We start from the raw sequence: 14,946 nt of genomic DNA on the forward strand, positions 1-14,946 counted from the left end.
ACCAATCCTATGATTGACGGAGGAAGAGCATGTAATGCAGCAAGTATGGCTGCACTCAGCCCCATTTCCCCCTTGAAGAGATTGCTTGCTTCAACTTGGGGAAAAAAGCCAATCAGGATATACTAATGAAACTAAAAAAAAACTTTTCTAGAATTAAATTTTGTTTCATTTTGTATTGTTTGGGTTCGAGGATGGGGGGCTTCCCACATTGCATTTCTGTAGTTGATATCTATGAATCACTGAATTTGTCAGAAACCCAAAATGACATCCCAGGTTTTGCACACCTCTGATGATGATCACTTTACTGCACATCCACATCCAAATTTTAGTTTTTCAGTGGGTCAGAGTCAATATTTCACTGCATCACTCCTAGACAACCCTCTGAAGTCTTTGTAGTAATATAAAATGCCAGCCTGCAGACATAAACTGTTATTGATAGCTGAATGACTGCATGGCATGCATTGTCATAAATCTTCTCTTTAAAAACTTTATTGGAAACTCAATAAAAATGTTGATAACAGCAAAAACAAATGCTAGCAAGAACAGAAACTTGGACACTTGGTTGAAGCAATGCAAAACAACCTCTGCAACATGCTTAAATTCCTACCTAAGGAGTATGGAAATATCATAATTTCATTTTCTTCTATATTTGATGTTTACAAAAGCTTTAGTATTCTCCATTCCGAATACACATTTCATAAATTTGGGTAAATTATTCACTAATAAACCAAAACTTTTGTTTTAACAAATTTTTATTGACCAAATCAATGGGTATTGCTATTAACACAATGGAGAATAGCATTGGCAGGATTCTGCTAGTGACATGCATCGATGTAAGTATGGCTTACATATGCACAGGAAGCTATTTAGTAGTCCCATGCATTCACCTGACAACTGTCAAACCCTGGGAGGTGCTGCTGCTGTTTACCCATCAGGATGGAAGAGAGAGGGCAGGAAATTCAGACAATGAAGATGAAGTTAGTCTGAGTTCTGAGCTGGAGTAAAATCTCTAAAGCAAGGCCCACTGCTTTTTCCCTAGCTGAATTTCTTTCCCTCTTCATTTCTCCCTCATCAGTAATCGTTATCATCATCATACATGGTCCCAATGGATTGACAGCTGAAAGACGGGACAGAGGCACAGAACTGCATGGAAAAGAGTTACACTCCACTTGCTGGATGTAGAATCCAATCCCATGTCCTATATACATGCCATTAAGCTGAGCGGGTTTTCATCATCATCATCATCATCATCATCATCATCATCTTTATTTATACCCCGCCACCATCTCCCCCAACGGGGACTCGGGGCGGCTTACATGAGGCCAAGCCCAAACAACAAAATACAATCAAATAAGATACAAATTGCAATAAAATAAACAACATAGCATTAAAATATAAAACATATAACCATATAAACAATATACACAAAACATAAAGAAAAGAAGAAGAAAAAACTAAACCAAACATAATGACAGTGAGCGGGCCGCATGCACATAAAATGATTTAAAAACTCAGGGTGAGATAAAGGAGCAGGATTATTTGTAAGGGAGAAATCATAGAGAGACAGGGAAATAATCGGACTTGAGATGTGACAAGGTTGAATTAGAAAGGGTTTATACCCTGGTCCCTAAAAGTTAAACAGTCAATGCCCTTAGTTTGCAAGGATGAATCCCCAGATTCAACCTTACTAACACTCATGTTTTCTAAACTCCCAAGTTCTCAGATCTGTAGAAATTAGCCACTTTTTGAAACCAGCATAAAATATGATTAATTTATTCCCCAGACCCAAACACTTTCGGACTGGTGTGAAATTATTTAATGCACTTTCTTAATCAGAGTCAGAAACATTTAATATGCAGGGTTAGATGGGAAGCATTTGGCTCTCCCACTCATGGCTAGTTGGCTGTTGGTTTCTGAAGTAGAGGCTATGGTGGTGTTTAACATTTTTTCCAAAAATACCTCAGAATGCATCTTTGAAAATCATGACTGTCCATATATTGTTGGACTACAACTTACATCAGTACTAACCACAAGAGTTGCAGTCCACCAATATCCAAAGGGCTATATAGTTCCCATCCCCAAGCACAACTCCAGAGAATGGCCAGAAAATTAATGTGCCAGACCTCTTTGACAACTCAACTGGCCAATGAAGGGAAATCAACAGGTGTCAGTCACCATTGGCACAGAAGAAAACGCACTGCATTTTAGGTTCTTGTGGGTTTTTTCGGGCATTTCTCCTGACGTTTCGCCTGCATCTATGGCAAGCATCCTCAGAGGTGTGAGGTTACCTTGCCATAGATGCAGGCGAAACGTCAGGAGAAATGCCTCTAGAACATGGCTCTATAGCCCGAAAAAACCCACAAGAACCTAGTGATTCCAGCCATGAAAGCCTTCGACAATGCACTGCATTTTGTTTAATCCTCTCTACTGATTTAAGGCCACCCTGTTCAGAGTGCCCCACTGCAGAAAGAAGTTCCATCAATCAATACTTTAGGAATACTCTGCATGGAAGATGATTGAATCATTTGGGGTGGGTGGGGGAAGTGTGAGGTGCTGCTTTTTGTTCTGGATAGAAAAAAAAACCCCTGAAATAAACTGGTAAAATCTCTTTACATAGAGACCTTTGTCCCCTGAGTAAGATAAAGTAAGGGTAATAGCGAGAGAAAGGTGGAATTGAGTATTAGGAAAATTCCATTGTATGTGATAAATAGAGCAATGATTTGGAAAGACCCATATGAGTGTGTGTGCATAAGCTCAACCTTACTTTCCACAATGGGAACATCTATAAGAACACCATTTAGCCAATACATATTTCCCTCTTTAGTACATAATGGTAACCCGAATAAAAGGTTTGAATTACTAAGCAGGCTAACCCAGCACATTTTCTGAGCAATGACTGCCATTTGTGTCAAGAAAATAAAGAGGGAGAATGGGAGAGAATGAGGGAGAGAACAAGAGTGAGTGCAAGAAGGCAACTGAGAGGGAGTCAGAAGTTGCAGATCTACCCAATTCAAAAGAAATAAAAGAAACGGTTCTTGAAATTAGATGCACTTTTTTTTAATTGGAAATCTCGGCACTTCAAGAGAACAATGTTTAACAGGAATGGAAAAAAACCTAGAGGTTTATAAAAGTCAACACCTCACATTACTGACTTCAGGGGTATATTTTATTCTTTCTGAAGGCAAGTGTATTGAATGGGTAACTGTACAACACTGAGGTATGGAACAGTGTAGGAAGCATTTTTTATCTTTATCCTCTTGGGGGTAATTTCTCTTCTCATCTTAAAGTGAACTGTTCTAACTCCCAAAAATATTGTAGTGCTTGCTGCGCTCTTTATGAGCTGGGGAGATTTTTCACTCTAACACTCCCATCAGCAAATCCTGATTAGTACTTTGGGTGGTGAGTTAAACCAAATTACAGGAGAAAATGGAGTTATTGTCATCTTGCAGGAAGGGGCTGGAGTGGATTCCTTAAGAACTTATTATACCACCAGGCAGAAGTGTAACCAGGCAATTTTCACTGGGGGAGCAGAACAGAGACAGCTTACAAAACAGCAAATCAATTTAAAATGCAATATATAACACATGCAAAATAGTTGCATGAGCTAAGGAACTCTGACTAGGAAGTAAATGAACATTGTGCAAGACATTATACTTCAGTGACCTGTATTCAGGATGGAAATTGCAGGTATGCAAAATACATATAGTAGCCATGAGTCTTTATCATTTGGACTCATGGAGAGGATCCACTGACAATCAGAATTTCAACACATTTTACCCTGCGATCAGTCTCAACCTACAACTATCAGCAGAACATGTTCCTTTTCTGGGCACCACCATAAAGCTATACAATGGATATTTAAGTATCGTACTATATAGGAAACCCACTAATTGCAAAATATTTCTTTACATGCCTCCAGTTTCCTCTCTAAACACACTTTGGAGCCACTGATTACAGCCACACATCTGCTCAGACCTACATGACAGGGCTTCCAAAGTCATAGAATTAGAACAAACATTCCTCAAGCTACAGCAGCCAATATATCATCAATGAACTAGAACTTATTCTGGACAATAATGCAGCCCTTTCAAGGGCTCTTGGTGGCAAGCCTTTACTTGTCTATAAATAGCCTCAAACAGTTGCTTACCTGGGTTGTTGTAAGTATTTTCGGGCTAAATGGCCATGGTCTAGAGCAGGGGTCCACAAACTTTTTAAACAGAGGGCCAGGCCACAGTCCTTCAAACCGTTGGAGGGCCGGATGATAATTTGAAGAAAAAAAACGAATGAATTCCTATGCACATAGCACATATTTTGTTTATAGTGAAAAAAACAAAACAAAAACAATACAATAATTAAAATGAAGAACAATTTTAACAAATATAAACTTATTAGTATTTCAATGGGAAGTGTAGACGCTTTTGATTGATGAGATAGGATTGTTGTTGTTATTGTGTGCTTTAAGTAGTTTCAGACTTAGGTTGACTTTTAGCGAGGGTTGGGTAAATGACCTTCGAGGGCTGTATCCGGCCCCCGGGCCTTAGTTTGAGGACCCCTGGTCTAGAGATATTCTCTCCTGATGTTTCGCCTGCATCTATGGCAAGCATCCTCACAGGTAGTGAGGTCTGTTGGAACTAGGAAAAAGTGTTTATATATATATATCTGTGGAATGACCAGGGTGAGACAAAGGACTCTTGTCTGCTGGAGCTAGGTGTGAATGAAGCTAGGACTTCAGTATCTCCCTCTATGATCCACCTCAGAGTTTATGATCATCAGGGGTGGCCCTTCTCTCAATCCTGCCACCCTTGCAAGCACGATTGGGAGGTACGAGAGACAGGGCCTTCTCGGTGGTGGCCCCCATCTATGGAACACAATCCCCAGTGAAACCAGGATGACTCCCTCTCTCCTCTCCTTTAGAAAAAAAGCTTGAATCTTGGCTTTTGGACCAAGCATTTGGGCAGCTGACAAAACAGCAACTGCAATGACTTATGAGAACTGTGAATGAATAGACCTTGGACTGGAGCTCTGGATTACGATTTGGATTTGCAAAAGGATCTCCTACTGCAATTATATAGTGGAAAATGGGACTCTGCACATGTGCTGATTGGTGAAAAAATGGGTAAAATGGAAAGTGTAACTGATTGGAGGCAGGCAAAGGGTCTCCTAATAAAAGCTGAATTCTGAATCTATGTACATGGGAGTTTTTTCTTCTAATTTTCTTCCCCTCCCCCCCCCCCAAATACTAAAAATCTGTGTATGAGTGTTGCCCCAATTTAAGCCCTCTTATTTTCTCACACAGATAGCAAGGTTATAGGGATCATAGACATATGATAAGTTTTCAAAATCATGTGTGAAACAGTGACATTCTCAGTGTGTGTGTCGGGGGGGGGGGGGAGACTCTGTTTATTTATTTTATTTTATGTTTATCACACCTCTCTCCCAATATAGAGGTTCAAAGTAACTCAGGCTGTGCCTATTAGATATACAGAGAAAGCTGTGTTCTACATATATTTATTAATCATGCATATCCTCGACCATTTATTTATTTGTAGAAATAAGGCAATTCATAATTCACTCATTGAAATGAAGATCTGTCTATTCACTATTTCTATGTAAAATATTACACATTTACTTACTTATATTTCAACTTCCATCCAGAGCAAGATCCAAGGTTGGTTCCAGAAAGAGTCTATGAAAGACTTTAAAAATCTTTAAAGAAAATTTAAACCACTACATAAAACTGCATAAAGCCATGCTTGCTTATCTCCTGCATTTTTGGTACAATCATATTGAACTGCCTGAAAGACTGCATGTTTCTCTATGAAACTTTCTAAGTTGTACAAGCTTCAGGGGTCACTACAGGCATACTTGGTAAGGAATTGAAGGAAGATCTTCTTGATGGCTGTCCTCATGCTGTGAAATTCTGCCCCATAAGAAGCTTGGCTGGCCCCCTTTCTGCTCTTTTTCTGCTTGCAGGCAAATATATTTTTCTTTTTTACTTAGATATATCCTTGGCTATTTATTTACTGTGGTGGTAAGGGTTTTTTATGAGTTGGGTTTTTAATGAGTTGTGTTGTAATTTTAATGGCCTCTAACAACAACAACAACAACAACAACAACAACAACAACAACAACAACAAAAACAACAAAAACAACAACAACAGCAACAGAAACTTCAGGGGCCATCCAGTTCAATACCCCTCTGCTTTGCAGAAAAAGCAGTATCAAAGCACCCCTTCCCCAAGTGGTGGTGGTGGTGGTGGTGGGGAATTGGGTTTTGGAAGCAAGGAAGTGAGGGGAAAAGGATCTAGGTGACAAGGGAAGCGTTGGGGGGGGGGGGCTTTTGCGGGTAAGGGAGGTGAGGAAAAGTGTGGAGGGGGGAGGAGGAGGGAAGATGAGGAAAGTATGGAGCCCCTTGGTATGCTTATTGGAGCCTCAAGTCCTCCGCGGAGCACATTTTGAGAACTGTTGTTCTAGATTATATCACAAGTTCCTCTTTTTTACTACAATTTTCAGACTCTTCCAAGCAATATGACCACCAGTAATGCTAGCTGGAGTATTCTAGGAATTGTAATACTAAAAGTACCCCTTTCCCAGCTCTAATTATATGTCATCTCATGCGTCCTAGTCTGTTGCTCTCTTTTATGCAATCTTTCAAATTCTTTGGTACCTTTTCACCACACTTTTTCTTTTCTCTTCTTCCTTTTCCCTCCGGGCATGTTGTGTTACTAATGTGCAGTAATGGTGTGGTTGGAAAGTCATTTGCACTCCCCCTCCTCTTTTTTCCTGCAGTATTATTAAAACTGCTCCATCACTGGCTGTAATGGGAGCGTCTGTATTTTCTCCCTCGCCTGTATCCCTGACATGACATAATGCCTGCCCTCTCTGAGACGCTATAACACTAAGGTAATTGAAACATAACTCACTGTAAATTACAGGCCGTTGTTCCAGGCAGGGGCACAGCCATGATTCCTGGGGCACATTCCTACTTCAAGTTAAGCATTGCTTTAAAAGAGATGCTTAGGCAAAACAAAGCCATTTGAAGTACAATACAAACATGGCAGTGGAATGAGTTGGTGGAGCATTTCAGACTCATATGGAGACAAGGAGACCTGTTTTCAGTTGAGTATGATCAGTAATAGCTTGAGGTGGAGAGAACGCTCCGGAGAAATGTAAGCTTCATTGGCAGCCTTTGAGAGGCATTAGGAACCAATGCCTCTTCAGTGGTCTGCATAAAATGAGATACTTGGCTTCATCCCAGTACCTGGAAAGCAGTTGTCCCAAAACACAACTATATGCAATTCCAGTCCTAGTTTTGTTTTTCCTTGACAAGGTGGGATCAATGAGTCTAGGACAGCGCATGAGAAAGCATATCCCCTTCTGAGTTTACCGTGGGAGACATTTATATGGCTTCAGCATTCAGAATGTATAGCCTGACCCTAAACTTTTGTTACTTGGAAGTAAATACCACTGCATTCAATGGGGAGTTAGTAGTCCTACAGTTATGAAATGATCTGAAGGTGTTTCACTTCACCACAATTTCTTACTTTTCAAAAAAAAATGTTAAAAATGAGAAACTACACTGACTGGATGCGAAGTGTGGTTGGTACCATACGCTCTTGAGAATAGTATAAGTATAGTGAGAAATGACAGTATGAAATGATGTGGCATGTCATCATTTTTCAGGGATGGGACAGCCAATATTTCTTTCCAGAATGATAAGTAAAAGAAGGTGGATTTAGGACAAGTCTATGTCCAGCACTTTTGAGTCTTGGTTTTGAATAAAGCTTGGATAACAACTCCTAGCCACTGGTTGGAAGATTCTGTAAACTCTGTTACGAAATCTGTATAAAATTTTAGCTCTATTTGCTTTAACTTTGTAAGATTCTTTGAATCTCAGGGTTGTTTTCTTACTTATTGAGTGTTGCTCGGACAAATTTGTTGGAAAACGTTCCTGCTTTTCTTCATTTGTTTCTAACAATACTGTTGTGTAAGGAATATAAAATGTGAGTTTGGGATCAAGGCATGGGAAAATACCTCACAGTTGAGAAGGTTTGAGCCAAGTGGAGACCCATATAAAACAGTTTGGGACTGCATTATATAGTCAGTATGTAGACCCATATAAGGCAGTTTGGGACTGCTTTAAATGGTCAGTATGAAGACCCATATAAAAAGGTTTGGTACTGCATTATATAGCCAGTATGTAGACCCATAAAAGACAGTTTGGGACTGTTTTATATGTTCAGTACATAGACCCATATAAAACAATTTGGACCTGCATTATATGGTCAGTATGTGGACCCATAAAAGACAGTTTAGACTGCTTTAAATGGTCAGTATGTAGACCACATATCGCCACAGGCTTTCATGGCCGGAATCACTGGGATGTTGTAAGTTTTCCAGGTTGTATAGCCATGTTCCAGGAGCATTCTCTGCTGACATTTTGTCCACATTTATGGCAGGTATCCTCAGAGGTTGTGAAGTCTGTTTGGGACTGCATTATATGGTCAGTAAGTAGACCCATATAAGACAATTTGGAACTGCATTCTTGGGTCAGTATTAGACCCATATAAGACAGTTTGAGATTGCATTATATGGTCAGTATGTAGACCCATATAAGGCACTTTGGACTTGCATTATATGGTCAGTATGTAGGCCCATATTAAACAGTTTGGACCTGCATTATGTGGTCAGTATGTAGACCCATATAAGGCACTTTGGACTTGCATTGTATGGTCAGTATATTGACCCATATGGGACAGTTTGGACCTGCATTATATGGTCAGTATGTAGACCCATATAAGGCAGTTTAGGACTGCATTATATGGGTCTACACCAGGCATGAGCAGGCTTAGGTCATCCAGGTGTTTTGGACTTCAGCTCTCACAATTCCTAATAGCCGATGCTGTTAGGAATTGTGGGAGTTGAACTCCAGGGCACCTGGAGGACCGAAGTTTGCCCATGTCTTGTCTACACTGACCATATAATGCAAGTCCAAACTGCCTTATATGACAATGTAAATCCAGGCACAGTTATTTTAAAAAGTCCTGGTTTTATTTTGCATAGGATCCTTGAACATTTGGACATGTTTCTGCTGTTCAATGTAAAGTTAATGAAATATCCAGGATGCAGTCTACTCCATTTTCCAGAAAGGCAGCCAAGCCGATCAATTGCAGCAATAGCAAGAATCTAGTATTGGTCCACCCATTATGGATCCATGGATTTTGACATGAAATATTCAAAACGAAACCCCCAAAGCCTTGATTTTGTCATTTTATATATTAGGGACACCATTTTATTATGCCATTGATAATAGATACTTGAGCATCCACATATTTTAGTATCCATGAGTATCCTGGATTCAAACCCCAGCCAATACCAAGGATCTGCTTTGCTCTTAAAAAAAACCTAATGAGTTTATCGTTGTCTAAGTTGTGAGGGTCTTTAAGATTTGTGGCTACTTTAATTTAATTTAATTTAATTTAATGAGACGCTGATGATGTTGCTTTTATTGCTTTTGTGATGTCTTATACTGTTTAATGTTTTTTATCTATTATATCTAGTATACTGATTTGTTGGAAACCGCCTTGAGTCGCCAATTGGCTGAGAAAGGCGGTATACAAATACAGTAAACAAACATAAACAAACAAACAAACAAGATAAGTTATCTCAATTAGAGGTTCATCCTCAATGCTGTGGGAATGGTTTAGTATGGTAACAACAGGAACACATTTCTTCTACTCAGAAAAAAATAAAAGAGGGGTTAATAAATGACCAGCCACCAATAGCTTTTTCATGTTTTGGGAATTTTTACAAAACAAAACAAAACAAAAACATTAAAGTACAAACACTATTTTCCTCATACATTGGGTCCAACCTTATTGCTTGTCTCAGTTAGTTGTAGAGACATTGGAGTTTGTCTACATGTTGACACATCTTTCAACAATTTGTTCAATGAATCTACTTTAGTAAAGTGTAATTAACAGGACTCAAGTTACTTTTTCCTAGGCAAAAGATTTTTCCCACAAAAACCCCAAAATGCAATGGAAACAATAGAATAATAGATTCATATAATCAGAGAGTTGGAATACATTTTGTGGACCTTTGAGACCAATCTCTGTTCAGTAAAAGCATTCCTCCACAGGTGGCTGTCCAGACTATTTTGGAAGATGTCCAGAAAATGAGACCTTTCTACTTCTCTAGGCAATTGATTCCATTGAGTGGCTGTAAGTTTTTCAGGCTGTATGGCTATGTTCCAGAAGCATTATTTCCTGACGTTTCACCTTCATCTATGGCAGGCGTCTTCAGAGGTTGTGAGGTCCAACCTTACAACCTCTGAGGATGCCTGCCATAGATGTAGGTGAAATGTCAGGAGATAATGCTTCTGGAACATGGACATACAGCCTGAAAAACTTACAGCAACCCAGTAATTCCATCCATGAAAGCCTTCGACAATATATTGGTTCCATTGCTTAACTTTTCATAGGACCTCATTATATGGTAGTTGTCCTCTTTCTACCCTGCTACACACTTCAAAGATGGACTGCCATGGAGCCCATCAAATGACGCAGGGCTGCCTTCTCACAAGACTCTTTTCCCGCAGTGTGTAGGAATGAAAGGATTTTAAAGACAGGCAGAAATTTTCTCCAAACTCTCCCTGCTCATACATATACTGAAAAACGAGTATTTTTCCTTGGGATGGGAAGTAGTGGATTTGTCCAATTACTTTGTGATGCTTGATAGTGGGCATTCATGTGGGTGGTCTGCTAATCCTCCTTCTGTTTCCATTAGTGGTTTAAAGACAAAGTGTAATTATTTCCTTTAGTGTAAAGGTTTAAGGGGAACTATCCCATTGAAAGTAGTGTTTCAAAAAGGATGGCTGTCTCTTTTAATGGAGGGATTTAAGGGTGATGATCCCATGGAAAGTGGTGTTTCAAAAATAATGTCTGTTTTGAATAATGTGGTGGTATCCTTGAAATGGGAAGCCCCTGGTGGTGCAGTGGGTTAAACCGCTGAGCTGCTGAACTTGCTGACCAAAAGGTCACCAGTTCAAATCTGAGAAGATGGGTATTTATTTATCGTGTCATCAGCAACCATTGTATTACAATTCTAACAGAGCAAAACAAACACAGAGATTAAAAAGAAAAAAAAAGAAAAAAAAAGAAAAAAAAGAAAAAAAAGAAAGAAAGAAACCACACAGATTTTGTAAATTTGGTATTTGGTTAAATGTCCTTTGACCAGTATCTGGCCACTTGGAGTGCCTCTGGGGTTGCCGCAAGAAGGTCCTCCATCGTGCATGTGGCAGGGCTCAGGGTGCATTGCATCAGGTGGTCAGTGGTTTGTTCTTCTCCGCACTCGCATGCCGAGGATTCCACCCTGTAGCTCCATTTCTTAAGATTGGCTCTGCATCTCGTGGTGCCAGAGCGCAATCTGTTCAGCGCCTTCCAAGTCGCCCAGTCTTCTGAGTGCCCAGGGGGGAGTCTCTCATCTGGTATCACCCATGAATTGAGGTGCTGGGTTTGGGCCTGCCACTTTTGGACTCTCGCTTGCTGGGGTGTTCCAGCGAGTGTCTCTGTAGATCTAAGAAAACTATGTCTTGATTTAAGTCGTTGACGTGCTGGCTGATACCCAAACAGGGGATGAGCTGGAGATGTCTCTGCCTTGGTCCTTTCACTATTGGCTGCTACTTCCTGGCGGATGTCAGGTGGTGCAATACCGGCTAAGCAGTGTAATTTCTCCAGTGGTGTGGGGCGCAGACACCCTGTGATAATGCGGCATGTCTCATTAAGAGCCACATCCACTGTTTTAGTGTGATGAGATGTGTTCCACACTGGGCATGCATACTCAGCAGCAGAGTAGCATAGCGCAAGGGCAGATGTCTTCACTGTGTCTGGTTGTGATCCCCAGGTTGTGCCAGTCAGCTTTCGTATGATGTTGTTTCTAGTGCCCACTTTTTGTTTGCTGTTCAGGCAGTGCTTCTTGTAGGTCAGAGCACGGTCCAAAGTGACTCCCAGGTATTTGGGTGCGCTGCAATGCCCCAGTGGGATTCCTTCCCAGGTAATCCTCAGAGCTCGGGATGCTTGTCTGTTCTTAAGGTGAAAGGCGCATGTCTGTGTTTTAGATGGATTAGGGATCAGCTGGTTTTCCCTGTAATAGGCAGTAAGAGCACCTAGAGCTTCGGAGAGCTTCTGTTCTACCATCTCAAAGCTCCCTGCTTGAGCAGTGATGGCACAATCATCAGCATAGATGAAACTCTCTGTCCCTTCTGGCAGTGGCTGGTCATTTGTGTAGATGTTGAACATGGATGGGGCAAGCACGCTCCCCTGAGGCAGGCCGTTCTTCTGTTTCCGCCATCTGCTTCTCTGGCCCTGGAACTCAACAAAAAAGCTCCTGTTTTGTAGCAGGTTTCCTATGAGGCGGGTGAGGTGGTCATCCTTTGTGATATTATACATTTTTCTCAGGAGGAGGCGGTGGTTCACAGTATCATAGGCTGCTGACAAGTCTATGAAGACAGCTCCTGTGATCTGCTGCCTTTCAAAGCCATCTTCTATGTGCTGGGTCAGGTTCAGCACTTGCGATGTGCAGCTTTTGCCTTTTCTGAAGCCAGCTTGCTGTGGGATCAGACAGGGGTCTATATTTTCCATAATTCTTTGCAAAATAAGAAGATGGGTGAGCACCCAGTATTAGCCCCAGCTTCTGCCAACCTAGCAGTTCAAAAACATGCAAATATGAGTAGATCAATAGGTACCGCTCCAGTGGAAAAGTAACGGCACACCATGCAGTCATGCCAGCCACATGACCTTGAAGGTGTCTATGAACAATGCCAGCTCTTTGACTTAGAAATGGAGATGAGTACCACCCCCAGAATCGAACATAACTGAAATTACCTTTACCTATCCTTGAAATGGTTGAGGTAAGGAGGGGGTCCTGTGTGATGGGAATGAGTAAATTATCTGTCTTCTTTAAAGACAGAACCCCATGAAACACCACACAAAGAAGATTCCACCCCTCCCCACACCTCCTTTTGTGAAAGGAAGTACATAGTGTTTCACGTTAGCTACTGAGATGAAAGCAAAAGGAAAATTTCCATTCTTGCATTTGACAATGAAATAAAAATACACCCCTAGTCTGAAAACACAGAAGAAGTCTTTTCAGGATTCTATAAATTCTGTGGAGTTTCACCTGCAATATCACCTTTAGTCTTGCCTTGAGGTTTTCAGATCCAGTGGGGTTTTTTTTACAACATGCACTGTGTTTGTGTGTACTGACGTGTAGCATATTTTCTAGGCACACACAGGTGTAGCAAGCACACAAGGACAGACTAGTTGATCACAAAAATAAAACAATCAATCCTTTTTCCTATCTATGCAATAAGAGAATAATAATTAAATTTTAACATATTTTTTTTTGCATTGACAGAAATGCACAGAATCCATTTCAAGAATGAGGGGAATTCTGGGACTGACCATAAAATCCTGCTGTATTGCAGCAAGGTTAAAGATACTTGTACTGCCTTCTTTGCTGCTTGAAGATGAACCAGATCAGAATTTACATCCCTAAAGAGGAATGGAGAAGACATTTATCTAGTTTGGATTGTAATAAGATAGAACTTAATTCATGTTCCTTGTTCTTCTACATGAACCAGAATGCAATTATTCCAAACACCCTCAGTTTTTGCGGTTCTCCAAATTTAGCACTATAGTGTTCTGATTAAATAAAATGTACAAAAATGAATACCTCTGGGGAAATTGCATACAAAAAAACAAATATGTTAAAATAAGTGGCTTCCACAATGTTTATATGGATTTTTACAAAATACTTTTCAAAACCAATGTGGAAACATGATAGCATGATACTCACATTTGAAAAAAGGTAGTCATAGTGTCAAATTTGTCCTTACCTACCTTCTTGTTAATAATTTTCTTAAATTCAGGTTTGTGTTATCTGTTCCAATTGTCCATCTAATTTGCTCACGAGTCTTCGTTGTACAAAAGTATCATGTTTTCTTCACTAGTCATTGGTCTAGTTTGCCCCCTTCATTTCTTGGGTCTTTTTACAAGATTTGGGGAAGAAAGAGTACTTCTGCAAAGACAAAGAAAATGCCATACTCCTAGGTAGGGTGCATTCATATGGGGGTTATTACCTCGATTGGTGGGGACAAGAGACAGTGCCATCTCAGTGGTGGCCCCTCATCTATGGAACTCCCCCCCCCAATGAAATCAGGTCAGCTCCCCCCTCCTGTCTTTCAGGAAGAAGCTTAAGACATGGTAGTGGCACCAAGAATTCAATCAGTAAATAGTGCAATAAGGAAAATTGACTAATTGAATTGACAATTAAACAGGCCTTGGACTACAATCTGGATTACATGTTTTTAATTACTGTTTTAATAATTAATGTTTAATTGTATGGTCTTAATTGTATTTGTTTATTTTTATATTTATATGTATTGGAATCAAATCACTGCCTGTTCTAAGGTCGCCCTGAATCCCCTTTTAGGGTGAGAAGGACAGGATACAAATATGTGAAATAAATAATACATAAATTACATGAAAGTAGTACTGGGCACTTACTTCTGCAAAAACATTCAAAGAGACATATGCAAGCATAATCAGTCTTTATTAATTGTCACCACAAATCACTACTGCAACACGTTCTATGCAGGGTTGCCTTTGACGACTGTTCAAAAGCTGAACAATCTTCAAAGTAGTCCAATGGGTGGTGGCCAGGTTTCTAACTGGATATATTCAGTACTGACTATGGCCGTTTCCAGACAGCACTAAACCACAGGTTTAAAATAGGGGTAAAAAAAATCCTGGGACTTCAGAAAAGGTCCAAATAGAGACCCGTTGATCTCGGGATTTCTGCCTCTGTTGTCCACACTTGATGCTTTGTTGTGAGATTGAGAGGCGCCCAAGATAGCTGCTGTAGGACTTCTGCCAGAAACTTGAG

This window comes from Anolis sagrei, chromosome 3 (assembly GCF_037176765.1).
Source record: "Anolis sagrei isolate rAnoSag1 chromosome 3, rAnoSag1.mat, whole genome shotgun sequence".
Classification (NCBI taxonomy): domain Eukaryota; kingdom Metazoa; phylum Chordata; class Lepidosauria; order Squamata; family Dactyloidae; genus Anolis; species Anolis sagrei.